The sequence below is a fragment of the Squalius cephalus genome (assembly GCF_949319135.1).
Source record: "Squalius cephalus genome assembly, chromosome: 14".
NCBI lineage: Eukaryota > Metazoa > Chordata > Actinopteri > Cypriniformes > Leuciscidae > Squalius > Squalius cephalus.
In genome coordinates this window covers 4,744,628-4,764,735 of record NC_137135.1, presented here as the reverse complement: position 1 = coordinate 4,764,735, position 20,108 = coordinate 4,744,628, and positions in this window count along the sequence as shown.

Here is a 20,108-nt window from a genome sequence, read left to right as displayed (position 1 = left end):
CAGCGAGTTACAGTGCGGGAAACACTCCGCTGGGCCGCGGGCAAAGAAAGCTCAACACTCTCGAATTGAATATGGTTAGATTGGGACAGCAGCAAAGACAATGGTTTATAAAGCGAGATTAAATGCATGAAGTATATTGTGTAATTTAACATATTTTAATTATTGCAGATTTGCGTAATATTCTGAGTTTGCATTTCACATTCAGTCTAGAAGTACAGTAACCATCATGTTCACACACAACGCCTCTGCACTTACCCACGATTCCTCTCTCTATGAGGACAGGAGAGCTGTCAGTCAGTGCATGATGAGTGGATGTGTGTGTGTAATGTGTGTCAGAGAGCAGCTGTCTGACATCCCATCACTCTCACTTCACAGCTCAGCTCTACTCAGACACAGTTTGCTCCTATTTTTATGCATCTTCGAATTACAACAGTAAAGCTGACTTCTTTTATATAGCTTTAAAGGGGTCATGACATAAAAATGTCAATGGGTGGGCGGGGCCTATGGTACGATAACGTAAAACTATTCGTCGATGTCTTGCTCTGGAGGAAGTCAGATGCAAATGTAAGTGCTGGGTTGTTTTAACCCAACTTTGGGTCAAACATGGACAACAAACCCAAACGTTGGGTTTAAATGTAATTTAAAAATGTAACCCAACGGCTGGGTTTGTCCATATTTGAGCCAAAGTTGGGTTGAAACAACCCAGCACTTTTTTTGAGTTCCTGCAACATCCAAAAGAGCAGTTTCTGGAGCTTGATTAAATAAATACTCTTTTTGAAGCGTTCATGATGGCCTCTTATGTGCCAAATGTCAAGAAAATGTTGTTTGCTCAAGTCACGACCCCTTTAAAATCCCAGCACATAAAAAGTGTTGACCATGTGATCATTTTAGATAACTAATTGTGAACTTGATTCAGACATTCAGGAACAAGAACCAAAAAAAGAGGACATTTTGTGTAATAACGTGTCCATTTCATACAAGTATTTGTGGATTACTGCATTAAATAAATTCTGCTTAATGTGTGAGTGTTTTGAGCATTTGTTGAAACAGGATGATAAAGTTGTTCTGTCATTGTTTGGGTGGGAGTGAACGGGAAACGGGCAGGATTTTCTCAGGGCTCATAGTGCTTTCCTATGGTCTTAATGGGCACTTTCACTACTCTCTTATGATTGCAACATCACAGGCTCTTTATCAATAGACAAAACAGCATTGCCGTTAATCATGAAACACTCATTAGCCCTGAGTGTTTGATATCCGCTCTGATCTTGATTCTGCACTGCAGGTTTGTGTCCAGCATGAGACAATCGAGCACAGATGTAGAGGCACACAGCGAGACCGTGAGCGATCTCTGACCCGTCCCGGGGTCAAAGCATCAGCAGGAGGTCATGATCTTTCACTGATCGAGGATCAGTTTAGCAGACAGTGTGTCTGAACTGTTGGTGGTGTTACTACTCCCCTTCCTTCCTATTCAAAACATTCAGAGTTAACCTGTAATACTTTAATCATTTTGATTTATTATTTAATTGGTCTTGTTCCTTAACCCTCTTCGCGTGTCGGTCAAAAATGACCAAATTTTATTTGTCAATGAAATGAATGTACTATTTTTTAGTTTGATAATGCTTTTTATGTAATATTTTGTATTTTTAGGGGATTTAATGGTACTAAATTTACACTGTATTTACTTTTTGAGCATAGACCTGAACATCTAATTTCCATTTCATTTTAGGCATTGGAGTGTAGTGGGTCATTTGGGCTAATTTTGGGCTGTTTTTGATTGGCCGTTGAGCTAGTTTTGTTATGTAGACCTGGCAACCCTGTTTATAAGTCACATGCAAGTATAACACAACAAAAGATGTGTCCAGACCCTGCTCTCTTACCTTGGTTTAAGTGCATGTGCTGCAGGCTTGTTGAATAAACCTCTGCCATTCTCTGAGTCCCATTGCTCTCGAGAGAGGGTCTTTGATGTGCACCGAATGAATACAAATAAAGAGGTCCATCCAGGGAAGTATTCATGCAAGGGAAACGTTATTTACCTCATTAATCCAGATTAAGTCTGTTTAGGGTTATAGCAGCCTGCAGCTTTTACAAGAGGTCTTGCACAGATAATAAAACAGTCTCGTGAATCTTGGGAGGAACTTCCTCCTGTTCACTGAAAAACCTTGATCACACCCTGTGTCACAGGTTAGGGTTGGGTGGCATTCGTTTGGCGTTTATGCTGTTTAGATTCGTACGTCCTCTCTGTCATGCAGAATTATTAGACTTACACATTGAAAGAGGGACCCAAGCCATATCGACAAAAGAATAAGAAATAAACACTTGAGGGTAGACAAGAAACCACCTAGCAACCACCCAGAACACCCTAGCAACCGCCTAGCAACACCATAGCAACCACCCAAAACACCCTAGCAACCTCTTAAAACACAAATTTCACACCAAAGGGAGTGTAGGCAGAAAACACTTGCCTGAAACGCCTCGTTTGTAGTCTTGCCATTATTTCCTTGATTTGCTGTCATCATGTTACATATTTGCATAATTCCCACCAACTGGCTGCTTTGGCCCGCCCTCAAAGAACAGTTGGGTAAGTGATTTAGCTATTTCGTGGAGAAAACATTGTATGGACTTCCAATAGTGAAATAATTACCATAGATATTATACAGTTTACAGATGCTCATGAATCCTTGGAATTTATGTTACATTTCCAACATGCTCTTTGTTGACCAATCAGAGCAGACTGAGCCAACTGGCCAATCACAGCAGACTGAGCCACCTGGCCAATCAGAGCAGACTGGGCCAGCTGGCCAATCAGAGCAGACTGAGCCAACTGGCCAATCAGAGCAGACTGGGCCAACTGGCCAATCAGAGCAAACTGGGCCAGCTGGCCAATCACAGCAGACTGAGCCAACTGGCCAATCGCAGGAGACTGAGCCAGCTGGCCAATCAGAACAGACTGAGCCAACTGGCCAATCAGAGCAGACTGGGCCAGCTGGCCAATCACAGCAGACTGAGCCAACTGGCCAATCAGAGCAGACTGGGCCAGCTGGCCAATCACAGCAGACTGAGCCAACTGGCCAATCACAGGAGACTGAGCCAGCTGGCCAATCACAGCAGATTGGGCCAGCTGGCCAATCGCAGGAGACTGAGCCGGCTGGCCAATCACAGCAGACTGAGCCTACTGACCAATCGCAGGAGACTGAGCCAGCTGAAAGGCGGGGCTTTAAAGAGACAGAAACTAAGGCAGAGAGTGAAAAGAGTACAGTATGAGGAAAATAGTGTTTTTTTTTTACTTTAAATCATGTAAATGCAGGGATTAAAATTAACACTCGGCAAATACCAAACATGAGTAAAAATCAGTGTTGGCAAGTATATGAAACAGTGTTGATCGCCAGATGGCCGGTTACATTTTTATGAATTCTAATAATGCAATATTGTGACAAATGTGAACAACGCCAATGCGCACAGAAAGCCGCGTCTCAGACAGCGTGCGAATACTGAACTGAGCTCTCTTTCTCATCTTCTTGTGCTTGAGCGGACATATTCGAATAAAATTATGTCAAAATGCCCGTCTTGGCAAGCATCCTCGTAAACATGTTCAGTCATGTCTTAAAGTCCCCCGTAGTTAATCATTTTATCCCTTAAAACTCATCTTTGATCACCAAAATGACATATTTAAACGTTTTTCCTGTGAAAAAAAGTCTTTGTGTCTTAAAATATCTTGAATGTAACTCGACACCCTTGCCTCATTTAGTATACGCAGTTCTAGGAATATGCAAATGAGCTCCGCCTCCACTCAGAGATCCACTCGGTGAACTTACTAGAGTAAACCCTGCACAATGGTATCGCTCTTTACAACGTCAGACACATAACAGTAATTAATATGATTAGCCTTTTGCTTGACTATGTTATCAAACAGCTAATAATGTGTTGCTAATGTTACACAAACCATGTTCCCGTTTGCCATCTCAGTCTGCCTTCTAACAATCATCAGAAACGGTTTGAACAACTCAGAACGTCAGTGGAGAAAGACATATAGTTCATCATAACATCATATATAAATCATATACCCGCTTTATTGCTAAATCTACCCGTTTTTTCATAGCAACAGAAAAATATACCAGGATAACCTGGCTTCTCTCGAGACTCCCCTGCTAATTCGCTGTTAATGATATGTTAAAGCCCGCCGGCACGTTGATCTGATTGGTTACAAGGTAGTTTGTGACGTCAGAAACTTTAGGGACTTTACGTGAACATAAACAGTTGAGGAAGTAAACGCGTGTATCAGTGTATTAGATCTGTGCATTCACTCTTAAAGTGACAGCAGCCTAATATTCCTGCTGACGTCTGAGTTTATAATGTTAATCAAACAACACAGGACAAAGAAAAAATCACTCACTGCTCTCGACTGAATAACTTTTGTAAATTTTATAAGGATTAATCTCTTTTTAATGGCTGGTAAAAAACATATATGTGAAAATGTATTGCAGCATAACCCCAGATATGAATAAAATGATGGACTTGTAAACGAGCATAATATGGGCAGTTTAAGACACTATGTTATGATGATCTGTGTAACATCTGCTGTATCTCTCAGGGCTTTATTCATGTGTAACCGGTTCCCTTTAGAGGTCCAGCATGAGCAGCGCCTGTTATTGTTCTGTGTTTCTGTGCAGTCTGTAGTTTGAAAGACTCTCGTCTAGTCAGTGCAGATTAAACACGCTCCATTTAAAGCACTATGTCTATTTTGTGTACATACGACTGTACTTCATTAAAGACCATGGGGATTTTTGCTGCCAGTTTTTCCAGTTTACCTGGTGACAAATGCCATGCCTGAATGTTATGATAAGTGGAAGCTCACCTTTACAGCCCATGGACTTCTTCCTGTTGTCAATCTAATGTTAGTTTTATATGCACACCAGAGCACATAGAAATATAATATTTACCTGCATATTCTTGGTCTTTTGTGTACAATTCATTGTGTTCATAAACTTCATAACTTAAAAATCAAGTTCATGTGGTGTTTTTAATATGCTTTAAGACAAACCATGTGTAAATTCATAAGTCGACACCATTACTGAGTATTTTCTCCTTAAAACTGCAGTGAACTAGCCTGGTTAAAACCAGACCATTCTCAGTAGTAACTGAGTTATGGTCTGGCAAAGCTTCATTAATAACTCATTTCCAAAGGGGCGTCACCAACGGACGTCGCTCAAATGCCTCTGGGTGCAATTGGATAGACCTAAAACCAATCAGAGCGATCGTCATCGTGTAAAGCCATATGCTGCGTCCCAATTCGCCTAAGTTACACTACGCCATAAAAGTATGTACTCTTTTTGTGAAGAGAAGGTATTTACTTTTGAATGTGTAGCAGAAAAGTAGGCAAGCTTTGGGACATACTACTTCGTCATCTTTATCGGACGGATCTGTCGCGTGCGTCCTGTCACTTAAACTGCCCTGTCAATCATCGTGTCACAGTTAAAATCCTCTATTAAATCTAATTTAATTTCCTACCGTTTCGGAGAGAAATGTAGTAGCACGTTCATCTGCCAGTGGGTCTTTCATGGAGACTGTCCTCATGTGTTTGCAATTTGAATATAATAATGCATTTAAAAGTTGGTGCGCTTCACCAACGGACGTCGCTCAAATGCCTCTGGGCGCAATTGGATAGACCTAAAACCAATCAGAGCGATCGTCATCGTGTAAAGCCCGCCTCAACGTTTCTGATTGGTGCCTCGATTTGGACGGATTAGAAATCGGCTTGAATGGGCTCTTTGCCAGACTACTTGCAGAGCAAATCTAAATTTGCCGGAAGTTTGTCTGGGTTTTCCCAGGCTAGCAGTGAACCAAAGACAGTCTCAAAAACACGCTTTGAAATCGCTGGTGTTTCTGACGTCACAAACTACCTTGTAACCAATCAGATCAACGTGTTATCGTCAACCAGTGGATCTCTGAGCTGAGCGAGTGAGTGGAGGCGGGGCTCATTTGCATATTCATAGAACCGCGCATACTAAATGAGGCAAGGGTGTCGAGTTACATTCAAGATATTTTAAGACATGAAGACTTTTTTTTTCACAGGAAAAAACGTTTAAACATGTAATTTTGGTGATCAAAGATGAGTTTTAAGGGATACAATTATTAACTACAGGGGGACTTTAAAAATTTAAGGCAGCAACTTTTTTTTTACAGTGTATAATGTAAAAGCAAGTAAGTGAATTGCATCAAATGATTAATTCAAATATTTTAAAGACTCTTAATGTAAAGTGGGACCCAATTCTTTAATTTAATGATTAATTTACTCACTCTTAGTCGTCTCGTTACCTCAGTTAGCTCACTGTCGTTTTGCATTTCAAGTGTGTGCACGTTTTCCACGTCGGGCTGATTACAATTCTTTTCAGCGCTCAGGAATGCGAACCGTATGCGTTCTGTACCATCAACACGACGAGCGGCAGAAACAGAACGAGCTCCTAATTTTAGATGTGGGAAACGGGCGTACGTGGTTTGTGTCGTGTAAACCCTTATTACTCGTGCCGACACACTCTGTGTATTCAGGCAACACACACTCATTTGTGCGCCGTATCAACCTCATTACACCCAGCCAGCTGATGATGTCATCCTCATGGCCCTCGCACAGGCCCGGGAGTATTTATAAAGAGGGGTTCGCTCGGCCCCTAGGGTTGACGGCCCCATCAGAACGTGCACTAAACTGGAAGGCTCTTTTTACCCCGTCCCAACTCGGGTAGGTCCTCAGTGTTTAGGACTGAATGGGAGACATGCTGGGCATCGGAGGAGCTGCTTTCGGGATTAACCCTCCATTATTCCTCCAGCAGGGCCTGCGGTTCGCAAGTCTTTCCCCAGGCCCTCTATTCAGCGGCAGCAGAACAATATACCTTCAGCATGGACTGCTAAGATGTTGGTTAAACAACACGCTGTTGCATCACTCTAAAAACTGCTGGGTTGTGTTAACCCAATTTTGGGTCAAATATGGACTAACCCAACATTGGGTTAAAAAATGCAATTTAAAAATGGACAAATTGCATTGGTTACATTAAAAATGTAAACCAACGGCTGGGTTTGTCCATTTTTAAATTGAATTTTTAACCCAACATTGGGTTAGTCCATATTTGACCCAACATTGGGTTAACACAACCCAGCATGCACCTCTGACGGACTGGGACCGGCTTTCCGCTTGATCCTGAATTCCTAGAAACATCACCTATGTATATATCCGATGACACTGAGACAATAAAGCTGGCGTTCACATTCATTCACTCTATATAGGAATAGTTCACCCAAAAATGAAAATTGCGTCATTTTTGAGTCAACCTTTTTTCTTTTTCTTTGTAAAACACAAAAGCTCAGCACATAATGAAAGCATAGAGTGACCAGGGGCTCAGAAGTGAGAAAAACACCATTCAACGAGCAATGAGAAAGCTAAACGTGATCTACTCGCACTCCAAACCCATTAGAGTTTCCTTCATCTCTGAAACACAAATTAAGATGTTTTTGATATTATAAGTCATCATTTTGTCCCTTCATTGAAAATCCATGCAAATAAAAATTTCAAGCTTCAAAAAGTTATAAAGACATTGTAAAAGTAATCATGCATTTTCTTTTAGCTTGAAGAACATTTTTGAAAAAACACACAAAAAAAACTATTTCCACTAATAAAAAACATTTTGTGGTTTCTTCATGGAACCGTCAATGCCAATAAAGAACCGTAATTTGTAAAAGTGTACAGTAAAACACTGAGAAGAAAGAAAGTCATACAGGTTAGGAACAACACAAGTGATACCATTGCATTTTAATACATGTAAATATGGTTGGTCAGTAACTAGGAATGGACCGATATAAAAACTTTACCGATAGTCAACACCGATAACCGATAATTCTTTATGCAGATAACTGAAATTCCCAATTCTACATCCAAATTTTATACAATTTTAGAGTGCCTAATTACAAAAACAAAAGGCTCATTATTAAAAGCCATGTCCCAAGCACACAATTATAATGATGTTCTCATTATAATTTTATATACCTTATATGTGCATGTTGCACTTTACTGTATTTTCCTTTTTGAAGTGATTTCAATCATATTTCAAGCAATTTAAACCCATCATGTCCATATGAATCAAGTGGTTTAATCCAAGTCTTCTTAAGAGACACACTCGCCTCAGATTTAACCCTTTGGTGTTCTTCTGTCATTTTTAAAATTTTTATTTTTTTACTTCCTCGGAATGGTCCGAAACTTGGTAAAGGTTTTGGCTCTTGCTATGTGAACACACACACACACAAAAAACTATTTTGGGATATGATTTGAAAAGTTAAATCCTGAAAACAATTGTCACACAGTCACACAGCTCATTGGAAATGAATGGGAGACGAATTTCATCTAGTGGAAGCGTTTGGTACTGCAGCCAAACAAACTCTTAACGAAAGCTAATTTTTTGAGATATCAGGCTCAAATTTGGAGCTTGTTTTGGAAAATATATATTTCATATAAAAATTTAAATTAGATTTTTTCTTAACAATAAACTTAAAGGTAGGGTAGGTAGGATTTTTATAAAAAACTTTTTTTCAAATTTGTTTAAACTGTCTTTATATACCAATACATAATTAAAATGTAAGTGCTCTGAAAAAGAGAATATAAAAATCGAGTGACTGTAGACCTTTTAATCTGCGATAAACACAGCTCATTATTTCCATCCGGGACGAAACAATTGATTGGTTTGGGCGACTGCCACTCACTCTCGCAACCATGGCTACCACCCCTGTTGCTACAAGATCTGCCCATATGCGCGCGCACCCGTTTGATTTGAGGAGTGCAAGAGAGGCCCGGAACCTACGAAGAGTAAAATTATGGCAGAGAAAGAGCATTCAAAATTGAAAGCACCTGCATATTCAGTCAGCGAAGGCAAACAAGGCAAAAACTACTTCCTCGGACCCTGGTTGCCCGCACTCTTGAACAACCTCCTCTGCTTCGCCCTCGACCCCGGACCTGTCCTCGAACCGACGAAGCGGTACTTGTCTCCGGAGTGTAGTCCTCATTAGAGTCAACAATGTTTTCATCATGGAAACTCGCAAAACACTGTATATGTTATGAATCTTACACGAAATTCACCTTCATCACAGTGTAACTGATGGTAATGGAAAAACGTGTATCAATGCAACCTGTTTTTAGCCTTGCCTTATAAATATAGCTTGTTACCTATAAATATAGCTTGTTACCGAATCAAACAAAGTATATTTTAAACTTTACCAGTATCGAAATGCTAGCTTGATAGTGAGTACTAAAAGAAATCTTATTTGTTTATATTTATAGTGATAAAGTTAGGTATTTTATTACATGTGATTCTGACATGATGTCACTACATCATGCACGGTGCTCCTTCCTCTCCGCTCGTCTCAGGTAAATAATGCGTCTCCAGCTCAACGGTCGGAGTCGCGTGTTCATGTGTTTTGGGGGCGTGGCTTTGGAAGGAGCCCAGAAGGGAGGGGGTGGAGTGAATGGAAATAATGAGCTTTCTTTAAAGCAGTCGTGAGAGGTCTACAGACACTCGATTTTTATACTCTCTTTTTCAGAGTACTTACATTTTAATTATGTATTGGTATATAAAGACAGTTTAAACAAATTTGGAATGTTTTTTTTTTTTTAGAAAAATCCTACCTACCCTGCCTTTAATCTGTAAAATCACTTTTTTAAATTCACTTTTTCAAAACTTTTTTTACTTCATCAATAACCTGCCAAGTGTCGTCTTTAAAAAGAGACACAACTTAAGTCTGTGCTCCAAAGCACTCAAGATTTACCACAGTTTAATTTGGAAATGTCATTTTTAGGTTTATGGTCAAAAAGTCAATACATGGAATATAATTTAGTACCATTAAATCTCCTAAAAATACAAAATATTAAATAAAAAACATTGAACTTAAAATAGTACATTCATTTATTTGAAATAATAATATAATAAATAATAATTAAAAAAATCTGTCATTTTTGACCAGCACGTGAGAAGCACCAGAGGGTTAATTTAGGCTTTTATTGACATATAAACATTAATCAATAAGTGTGTGTATAGAGCTTCAGTGACAAAAGTAAAAAAGACTGAATTATAGCTGCTGCATAAATATATAAATTATGTAATCGTCATTGTTTTCACTGCAAACATGCCTTCTTTTAATGTCAATTATGATTATCAGAAATTTTTCGCACAAATTGCCCTGTGTAACCAATGTCACACTGTTACCCTAAAACGATTTGAAAAATGTAAAGCACAATATGTCTGATCTGCATAATTCCTTTGCTTAATCAGGCGATAAATAAATGAATAAACTCATTAAAAACATTTGAGTGAATTCCTCCAAATGAAAGGACATAAAAGCACTGTGTAATGTGGAGTTACAGACCGAGTGTTTATGTCAGGCTGCTTCATATACGAGCATGATCGAGATGCAGTGTGTGTTTGTCCAGACAAGAGAAGTGAATGGTGGTCTGAACGGAGACGAGCGGAAACCCGGTTTATCATTGCCAAGCTGTTTTGTCAGGCTGAGCACACAGAAGAGACTAAGCTCTAGTTGGAAGCAGACAGTAAAGAAAGCAATCAATGCTAATTAGCATTATTAGCAACAATACCCGGCCTCCTGCCTGGCTCTCTTTGTTTGGCCTCTCTTGCTGGAGAAACTGCTAAAATTAGGAGAGTTTGACCGAAGCCCTGCAGGACGGAGCCAATGAAAACAGTTCGCCGGCACTGTTCTTGACCCTTCAGTGCTCCTCTATTGAACAAGGGCATGTTGTTTCCTCTCAGGAACATTTTATTGCTAACAGGTTGACTTAATGGAGTTTGGAGGTCTCGTTAACTTCGTCTCAGATGTTTCTCCTAAAAGCACAAAAAAACCCAGAAGAGTGGCAGAATTTGCAAAACTACTTATGTAAATAATATTTATTGTTACCTATGTAAAAGTTTGTTTAATATTCTATATTCAGTATAATGTAAGCTTAAGGATAGTTTGAATTTTAATTAATTTTACTGGTGCTTAACACTATTTCTAAAACAGGGGCTGCCATCATAGTTTCAAGACATTTTGGAAATATTAGATGATATTTATCCCAATTTAGATTAAACATGTCAAATCTGTAAGTTGTCAGTGTAGCATCGCAGATTTTAAAGTTGGACACATGAAATTGTCATAAATTAAGCAAAATGTGTGAAAATTAAAGGTGCGACATCCATTTTACATATTATTACATATATATTATTTAAAAAAAAGACTATTTAATTACATTTTACATGCTAAATAAATTCTATGTAACACAAAATAACCTCTTTATGTCAGATTTTGGTGTCGTGTAAACGGCCCTTTAGTTCTTGTTTACTTGGTCCCAGTTTATTATTTGTCCGGTTTCTAGGTATGTTCCCATTTGTTTCCATGGTTACTCATTTGTTAACTGATTAACCCCACCTGTTTCTTATTTTCTCTCTTCGCAGAGTCTGCGTATTTATAGCCCTCATTTTCAGTTGTTTCTTTCTCAGTTCTTGTCTGTGAAGTTGGTTGTGTTCCTCCTGTTCTTGTTATTTTATTTGTATTGTTAAATAAAAAGATTGCTGCGATTATATCCGGCCTCACAACTCTCATTGCTGCAACCATTGCTGTCACTTTATTTAAGTTAATTTTTTTATATCATTATAATAATGTTATATAGTGTTGGGAACCCGCAGATTTCATTACTCACAGAATCTCTTTTACATTAACTATTTAACAGTGCACAAATTATTTTCACCCTACACACAAATATGCAAACATTTTATGATTTATCTGTATTTAAAGTGTATTTCTACAGCACAGATTTTTTTTGTCAAATATTAAAATACAGAGTAGCCTATGGAGCAATAAAATAAATGTGAATATCAACTCAAATCATCCTGAAAATAGTTGATATTAAGACTGTGATGTTGAATCTGAGCTCAGTCTGACATGTTGTTCAGATCTCGGCTGAAACCCAAGAGGAGACGCGTGAGATTATAAAGTGTGAAGACTGCCTCGAGTGAAAGCCTCCATTTGTTCAGTTTCTTCACAAAACAATTGAGATTATAAAAAAAAATCTGTACTTTTTCTTTTTTTGCCGTCACCACTGATCTGCCAAAAATAAACTTAGCATATTTTCTCAAACAAGACATATTGTTAGCATTTCTTTGTTGCCGTTTGTTTCCCTCCTAAAACTCAGATCAGAAGGGATGGCGAGTTCTAGGTGAAACGCCTGTTAAATGTGAGCCATGTGTCCTTGTTTACAGCTCACACACACACACACACACACACACACACCATCCTCCCTTCGCTATCTGATGTGAGAATCCAGTGTTGGTTTAAAACTCAAGCACAGGCAGATTAAATGACCATCGCTCAGCAAACCTTAACCCCCTCAGTCCGGAAGAAAAATAAAGAAATAAAAGCGCCTCTTCTCTGGCGATACACTCCCGTTGGAGCCGGAGCTTCAGCGAGAAGGTTAAGCTGAAAGGCTTTAGGTTATCATGGGTAACTTTATATCAGCCATTGGTTCTGTGGGTGCAGCTATGTAAACATTAGCCCTGTGTGTGTGAGGCAGAAACACACATCTGTCCCAGCGGGAGACTGTGGAAAGCAGCGGGGAGCGTGGAGGTGTTGAGCTCAGTCATCCTGTTGTTGATGGTCCACACCTGTCTGTTGTTTTTGGGTCATCTGAGAGGCTGTTCGGGACATTAGTCGGGTGACGTTTACACTAGGCTCAGTGAGTGATTCAGTGTGTAAGGAAGTGATGAGTGTGTGGATGCTGGTGAGACGTTTCATTTGACTTTCATTACACTGGCTTGATAAATACACCAAGTCTTTTGTAACAACTTTTTCCAATCCCTAAACAGAGGCCAGTGTTTCTGGCTTTAACCCCTACAAACTTTCAAGCTTCATTCATCTAACTTGACGCAGATCTTCAGCCTTATCTTGTTCAGGCTGGTATGTGTTTTCTAACCCATAACACACCATCAAAATCTAAATAAATAAATAAATCAAAATCTGACGGTAATGAGTTTTCAAGATACATTCAGACCTTTAGCCTGTTCTGATTTAGCATGTTTTATTTTTTAAATTGATCAGACTTATCCCTTACTACTCAACATTGATCGCCAAAATTGAATATGAATCTATGAATATGCAAATGAGCCCCGCCTCCACTCACTCACTCAGCTCAGAGATCCACTGGTTGACGATCACACGTTGATCTGATTGGTTACAAGGTAGTTTGTGACGTCAGAAACACCAGCGATTTCAAAGCGTGTGTTTGAGACTGTCTTTGGTTCACTGCAGTTTTAAGGAGGAAATACTCAGCAATGCTGTCGACTTATGAATTTACACATGGTTTGTCTTAAAGCAGATTAAACACACCACATAGACACATAAACAACATTAAAAGCTGGATTTTCACCACAGGGGGAATTTAAATACAATCAACTTGGATGTTTAAGTCATTTCAACTCAACATTTCGACTTATAAACACTGTGCCTAACCTTACCCATATACACCTCATCATAGTAAGTATAGAAGGACATCTAACATAAAGTGGGACCAAAATTTGTAAATTAATTTGAAATAAACGAATAATACTTTAAAATGACCTAATCTGAGAAATCCCTGAATGCACAGATCTGGTCTAGAGAGCAGGAGCAGTGTTCGGCGTTGCTCTGTTCAGTGGTTTGGAGTTGAGGGGAAGGACGATGTCTGTGTTAATGAATGTCTACATGATCTCCGCTGTCCTCCCGGCCCGGCCCTATACATCGCCTGGCCCTTTGTGTGCCGGCCACGCTTTGTCAGAGACTTTAAAAGACTTCCTTTACGAGGCATTGGTCTTTGAATATTAACTGTGTGATCACACAAGGAGCATTCTTCAAACGCTCGGGGAACATAGGTGGGAGTCTCTGCTCTTCCCCTCGAGTGTCCGTGAAGACCCTTGAGTTTGCCCAGCGGTCCACAGCTAAACTCTGGCTTTCTGCCCTAATGCTTTACATTTCAGCAACGGCTGAACATAAAACACACACACAGATTGATCATGCAGAGCATTGCTAGGGGCCTAAGTCTATGGGAATGTTTGGCTCATATGATCAATTTGTATTTGTACTCTGTAGTATTTTTGTGTAGCTTTTAGATATATGTTTTGAATGTGTACTGTTTGTACACATTTGCATAGGTTTTGAATTTAGTACGTGTTGTATGTTCACTTGTGTATTTTGAATTTATACACAATTATGTATATTTACATTAAATGCTACTCCCCAATATTTAGTTTGTAATTTAAAAATATATTTGTTGAAACGTGTGTATTGTTTTATACAAATAAACAATCTGTATTTGAAAAGGGATGCACAATATATCGGCTGATATGATCCTTTTTTAATGTTATCGTTATAATGTTACGACACGATAATATATTTGGCCAATTTATTAAAGCCGTGAATAATGTGTTATTCCCTTCAGCTGACACACTTCTGATGTGCACTGTTCACCATGATGTTTTTGAATTGCTTGAAATATGAGCAATGAGAACATTATAATTGTGTGTTTGGGACATGGATTTTAATGGTGACTTTTGTTTTTGTAATCAGGCTCTCAAAAAATATATAAATATTTGGATTTAGATTTATCGGCCAATATATCGGTTATCGGCTTTCAAGTTCAAAGAATTATCGGTTATCGGTATTGACAAATTCTTTTATATCGGTGCATCCAGTTACTGACCATCCATATTTACATTTATTAAAATGCAATGGCATCACTTGTGTTGTTCCTAACCTGTATGACTTTCTTTCTTCTGTGAAACATAAAAAAATAGATGTTTTCGGAAAGTGTTTTTCTGCTGTACGGTTTTTACAATTTACGGTTTTGTAAATTAGGCCTATGCAATGACTTGTTCTTTTTCACTTCCAAAAACTGTAAATGTAACAGTTTTACTGTAACATTTCATTAAATGCACGATTAGATCCATCACAGTTATTCGCCGCATATAGTGCAGAAACTTTCTGTTAACCAATTAACAGTCTTTTACCGTTAAAATCCCGATAATTTTGTACAGTTTATAGTTCACTAGTCTGACTGTCAGTCATTAACACAGAGTCTGTTTTTCACATGCTTAGATAACGGTGTAATTAACTTGAGACGGGGTAATTAATTGTGTCCGTGGGTGTGGTGTAAGCCATGACTGCTGGGAAAAGCTGAATTTAACAGGTGTGTGTACAGCAATAATCCCCTCATTACGTTTAATGAAATCCCACATGGATTGTGTCCACACATGAATAATCAGATAATCATAATCATGACCGTGACGCATGCGGATCAATCGCATCTGCGCTGTTGCAACACACACATCAGTGTGAAAACTGCAGTCCAGTCAAAATATCTCACTGGCCTACACAGTAAACCCTAACGCTCACAATAATTCATTGGTTTGAGTGGGACAAACTTAAATTAAACGAATTAGTTCAGTCAAATTAACTTTTATGAGTATTTAGCACTTTCTTTTTCTTTCAAGTTCACAGAACTGATATATTTTAAGTAAACTGAACTCTTTCATTGTTTTGAGTTTTATTACATTAATTATTTTAATTTAGACAAACTTAAGTTTAACTGAAACGGCTGGGATTTCTATTTCCCAGCATGCTTTGCCCATGACACTCAAAAGGGAGAGTAAATGCTAAAATTAAGTGTAATTTGTGTGTGTGTGTGTGTGTGTGTGTGTGTGTGCAAGATTAATGTTAAGCGGGAGATTTAGTAGTGATTAATGTTTTGTTATGCTAATTTAGAAGAATTTCTGTTGGTTTTAGGAGAGTTGCCATCATGGAGGCAAGTGGTGCATGAGCTTGGTTTGAGAGCAAGTTTATTAAAAGCTTTATAATCATACTCACACAGCAAGTGCTATACCATCCTAGTACATGTTAGCAAATTAACAATTTAGCATTTATTGAACTAGCTTGTTATAGCGAGCTAAGTTTACACTAATAAAAATGTTCACATTAAGGTTACATGAAAATTTTAAGTTAAATGTATGAATTAGTGTACTCAAACATTTCAAGTTAAGACCAAGTAAAATGCTTACCTAAAGGGGTCATATAATGGTACATGCACTTTTACAAGTTGATTGTACTGAAATGTGTGTTAGCAGTGCATGTACACAACCATCATAAAATGATAAAAATCCATCCAGTGTTTTTTTTTAAATCTCCTTATATGTTTGACCCTCTCTGAAATCAAGCCGTTCGATTTTGTGACGTCACAAAATCGACGCCCCTCCCACGATTGGTGATTGACAGCAGCGTTTCAACACAGACCCGCCCTCGCTCGTGAGCGAGCTGTCAATCATAGTCCGCACGTCATTGTTGATACCCTCACTGGAGCACTGTCTATGAGCAGAATGGCGTCTGCGATTGTGGTGTTCTGTTCTTCGGTGTAATAAGGAACACAGGAGTCATTTTGATGTTCCTAAATCCGAACCGTTGAAGACGCAGTGGAAGAGTTTTGTTTTTGAAGGGATATGCCCAAAGGATTGATGCGGGGATTCCCTCACGGGGATTCCCCACGATCAACATGCATTCATGTTTGCACGAATCATTTCACACCAGACAGCTTTACAAACGAATAAAAACGGATCGGTACCAACGTGTTCCTGCTGAACCTCCAGAAGAAGTGAGTGTAATGTTTTATTAAAGGAGCTGTATGTAAGATTGTAGCCAAAACTGGTACTGCAATCACTTTCAAATTACTGTAAAGCAGTGTATCCGCTCCCCCTCCCCCCTGACTCGAGGTTGCCAGATATGCTGCAGGATCCAGCAGGAACGTAGGCTGCTACAAGGAGCTGCAGCAATGGTAACTAGAGCAGAGCTGGCAACCCAGATGCCGAAACACTACTGACTTCGTGATTGGTAGATAGGTGGAGGGTGGGGCTTCAGGCCAAAACACAAAATGACAACATCATCATCAGTTGAGGGCTGCAAAAGTTCACTTTTTAAATGACAATATCCTGGCCGTACTACTGTTGTCAGTGATATAAGTATTTGAAATGAACATGATTTCTTAATGTCTAGTGACATATCAGGGCCATTTTATGATTAATTGAAATACATTTCTTACATACAGCTCCTTTAACCTTTATATTAATATTTGTATTAACCTTTGCAAATTTGCAAACCTTGCTGCACGCTTCACGATGAATGCATCTTTCTTAGGTTTAACTCAGGGTACATTACAGCATGTTTTCTATGTACGACGTTCTAAATATAATTCATAATCCCACGTTTATAATGAACAACGCGTTATGGTTATTGCATTACTATTTCAAACGGTGTACGCACAGAACAGAGGGGCGGGGTGAGCAAAGCTCATTATCATTTAAAGACACATGCACTGAAACGGCGTGCTGAAAACAGAGCTGTTTTTGACCAGGTCAAATTAGTGTTTTCTTACAATACTAATGAGAATTTTTAATTAAAGTATATTACAAACTTTTAATTTAGACCCTAAAGAATCATATTAGCTTGTACAAAAATGGCATTATATGACCCCTTTAAACTTTGATTTTAACTTAAAGATTGAGGCAACTGATTGCCTTAAATTTTTTGAGTTTTGCCAACTTATTCGGGTTTACCGTGTATACTGAAATGCTACCGCATTCATTTATAGTTTTTTGTTTCACTATCTGAGAGAAACAAGAACACACTTGCTGTGGCTATACTCTGATCGGGATCTTCAGAGCACTACTTTATCATGTGGGAAATGCGGGATACAATGCCCTCACAATGCAGAGGAGAATAGCAAGTCTCTCTTTATCAGCTTCCAGCTCCCGGGCCTCAGGCCAAGAACGGCTCTTTCAAACACCAGCGCATGAAGAAAAGCCCATAAACCAACTTTGCTAGACTCACTTCTCACGTCTCAGCCTATATTTACATCTCCAGTGAGGGTTTTATGATCAGTTTCTCGTGAATGTTGTTTCTCTTCCTCAGTGCATTTCACCTGTTTAACTGTAAGGCCGTTTGCGCTGGCTCTTTGTCTAGTGTTTGCATGAATGCTGACACCTGGGTTTCATTAAAACTCTGTGATCAAACGCAGGTGTGTCTCTGGTCTTCAAACACTTCTGAGAAAACACACTATATGCTCTCGCTATATTACAAACAGCTTCCCCAAGGAATCAGAGCTGTACCAGGTACTGGCTTTTGTTGTAAGCTTTCCATAGCTCTTGCCCATTTGCAGTTAACATTTCACGAGGTCTGTAAAGGTACTCTTGTGTCAGCGACTTAAACATCAGTGACAGACAATAGCTTACATTCTTAGTGTGTGTTTTGTGTTTTGCTGTTGGGCCGTTTGGCAAAGACACACAGAATGAAATGGGATCCTGTTTTCATGTCATGACACAGAGGACTGGTTTGTGCAGTATAGTGTCAGACATCTCGCAGTCTGATTGGAAAGATGCCGTTTAAGATACGGAATATCTGCGGATCTCATTTCACTTGTTTCTGTATTTTTTCTATATAAAAATGTTGATGCAATATAAAGTGTTTGCTCTGGCTCTAGTTGTAAAGTCCCCCTGTAGTCAATAATTGTATCCCTTAAAACTCATCTCCATCTCCATCACCAAAATTATATATTTTAAAGTTTTTTTCCTTGAAAGAATATGTCTCATGCCTTAAAATATCTTGAATGTAACTCGACACCCTTGCCTCATTTAGTATACGCAGTTCTATGAATATGCAAATGAGCCCCGCCTCCACTCACTCACTCAGCTCAGAGATCCACTGGTTGACGATCACACGTTGATCTGATTGGTTACAAGGTAGTTTATCAGGGTTATTGTTTTGTGGCTGACCTCATTGCATATGCATGTGTAGGAGTTTCCATATCAGACACGATATTTATGGGAGGAGAGAATTTAAATGAATCACGCAAGATGATTTACTAAGGTTTGCGCTCGTCAATTTACTGGTATTTTGCACCATTATTTACCGCCCAAAAAAGCATGTCCTCAGCATGTCCCATTCGTTGACAAGCATATAAACATTAATCGCTCTATCTAGATATTCAGCTTAATGATGATGATTCTGGAATTTTGGTCAAGAACAGGATATTTTCGCTGTGTATAAACCATATAAAAAGATAATAAAATAAAGAACAGCAGTAACCACAATCATTCTCCCCTCCACCATGTTTAAAGTTTATGACCCACCCAAATACAACTGGAGAGGCATCACGTCTAATTACCATAGTTTTCTATTTTAAATGAAGAAATTTGAAGATTCGTGAAAAAGTTTCCACAGAAACACGAAACTGTATTCAACACTGATAATAATGAGAAATGTTTCTTGAGCATCAAATCATCATATTAGAGTGATTTCTGAAGGGTCATGTGACACTGAAGACTGGAGTAATGATGCTTTGATCACAGGAATAAATTACACTGCACTATATATATATATATTCACATAGCTGCAAGAATATTTCACAATATTGTTTTTACTGTATTTTCAATCACATACATTCCGCCTTGGTGAACATATGATCAAACTGACTCCAAACTTTGTACAGTGAATGTCCATTTAATTGTTAGTATTTATAAGCTACTTTTGAGCAGATGTAAATTCTGGCCAATCACAGAGCAGCACATTATTTCACTGGGCCATGATCTTGTTGCATGCGAGTGCATCTATTATTGTGTCATGTAAAACCCTAACTGTGTTTGGTCTCTTTACACGTAAAGTGTGTAACTTTGCTGATAGTTAAACATCTCACTCAGTAGTAAATGAATAATCTGTGTTTTATCTCTCTCTTATCCTCTCTTTGAAAGCTATGGGTGTCAGTGAACTAATATTTATGTAACCATCCCAGTAGATCAAGCAAGATTAACATGTCAGATTAAGCCTTTTAGACACATTCTTAGTGCAAATCCATTACCCAAACATCCTTCGTTCATTACTCCACTTTTTCAACAGGAAAACATCATAGTTTTAGAGGAAGCAGTGCATGTACACAGTAAAAACACATTGGGTTATTTAACCCAACCGCTGGGTTACAAATATTGGGTCAGTATGTTGGGTTATTTTCAAAAAATGTTGGG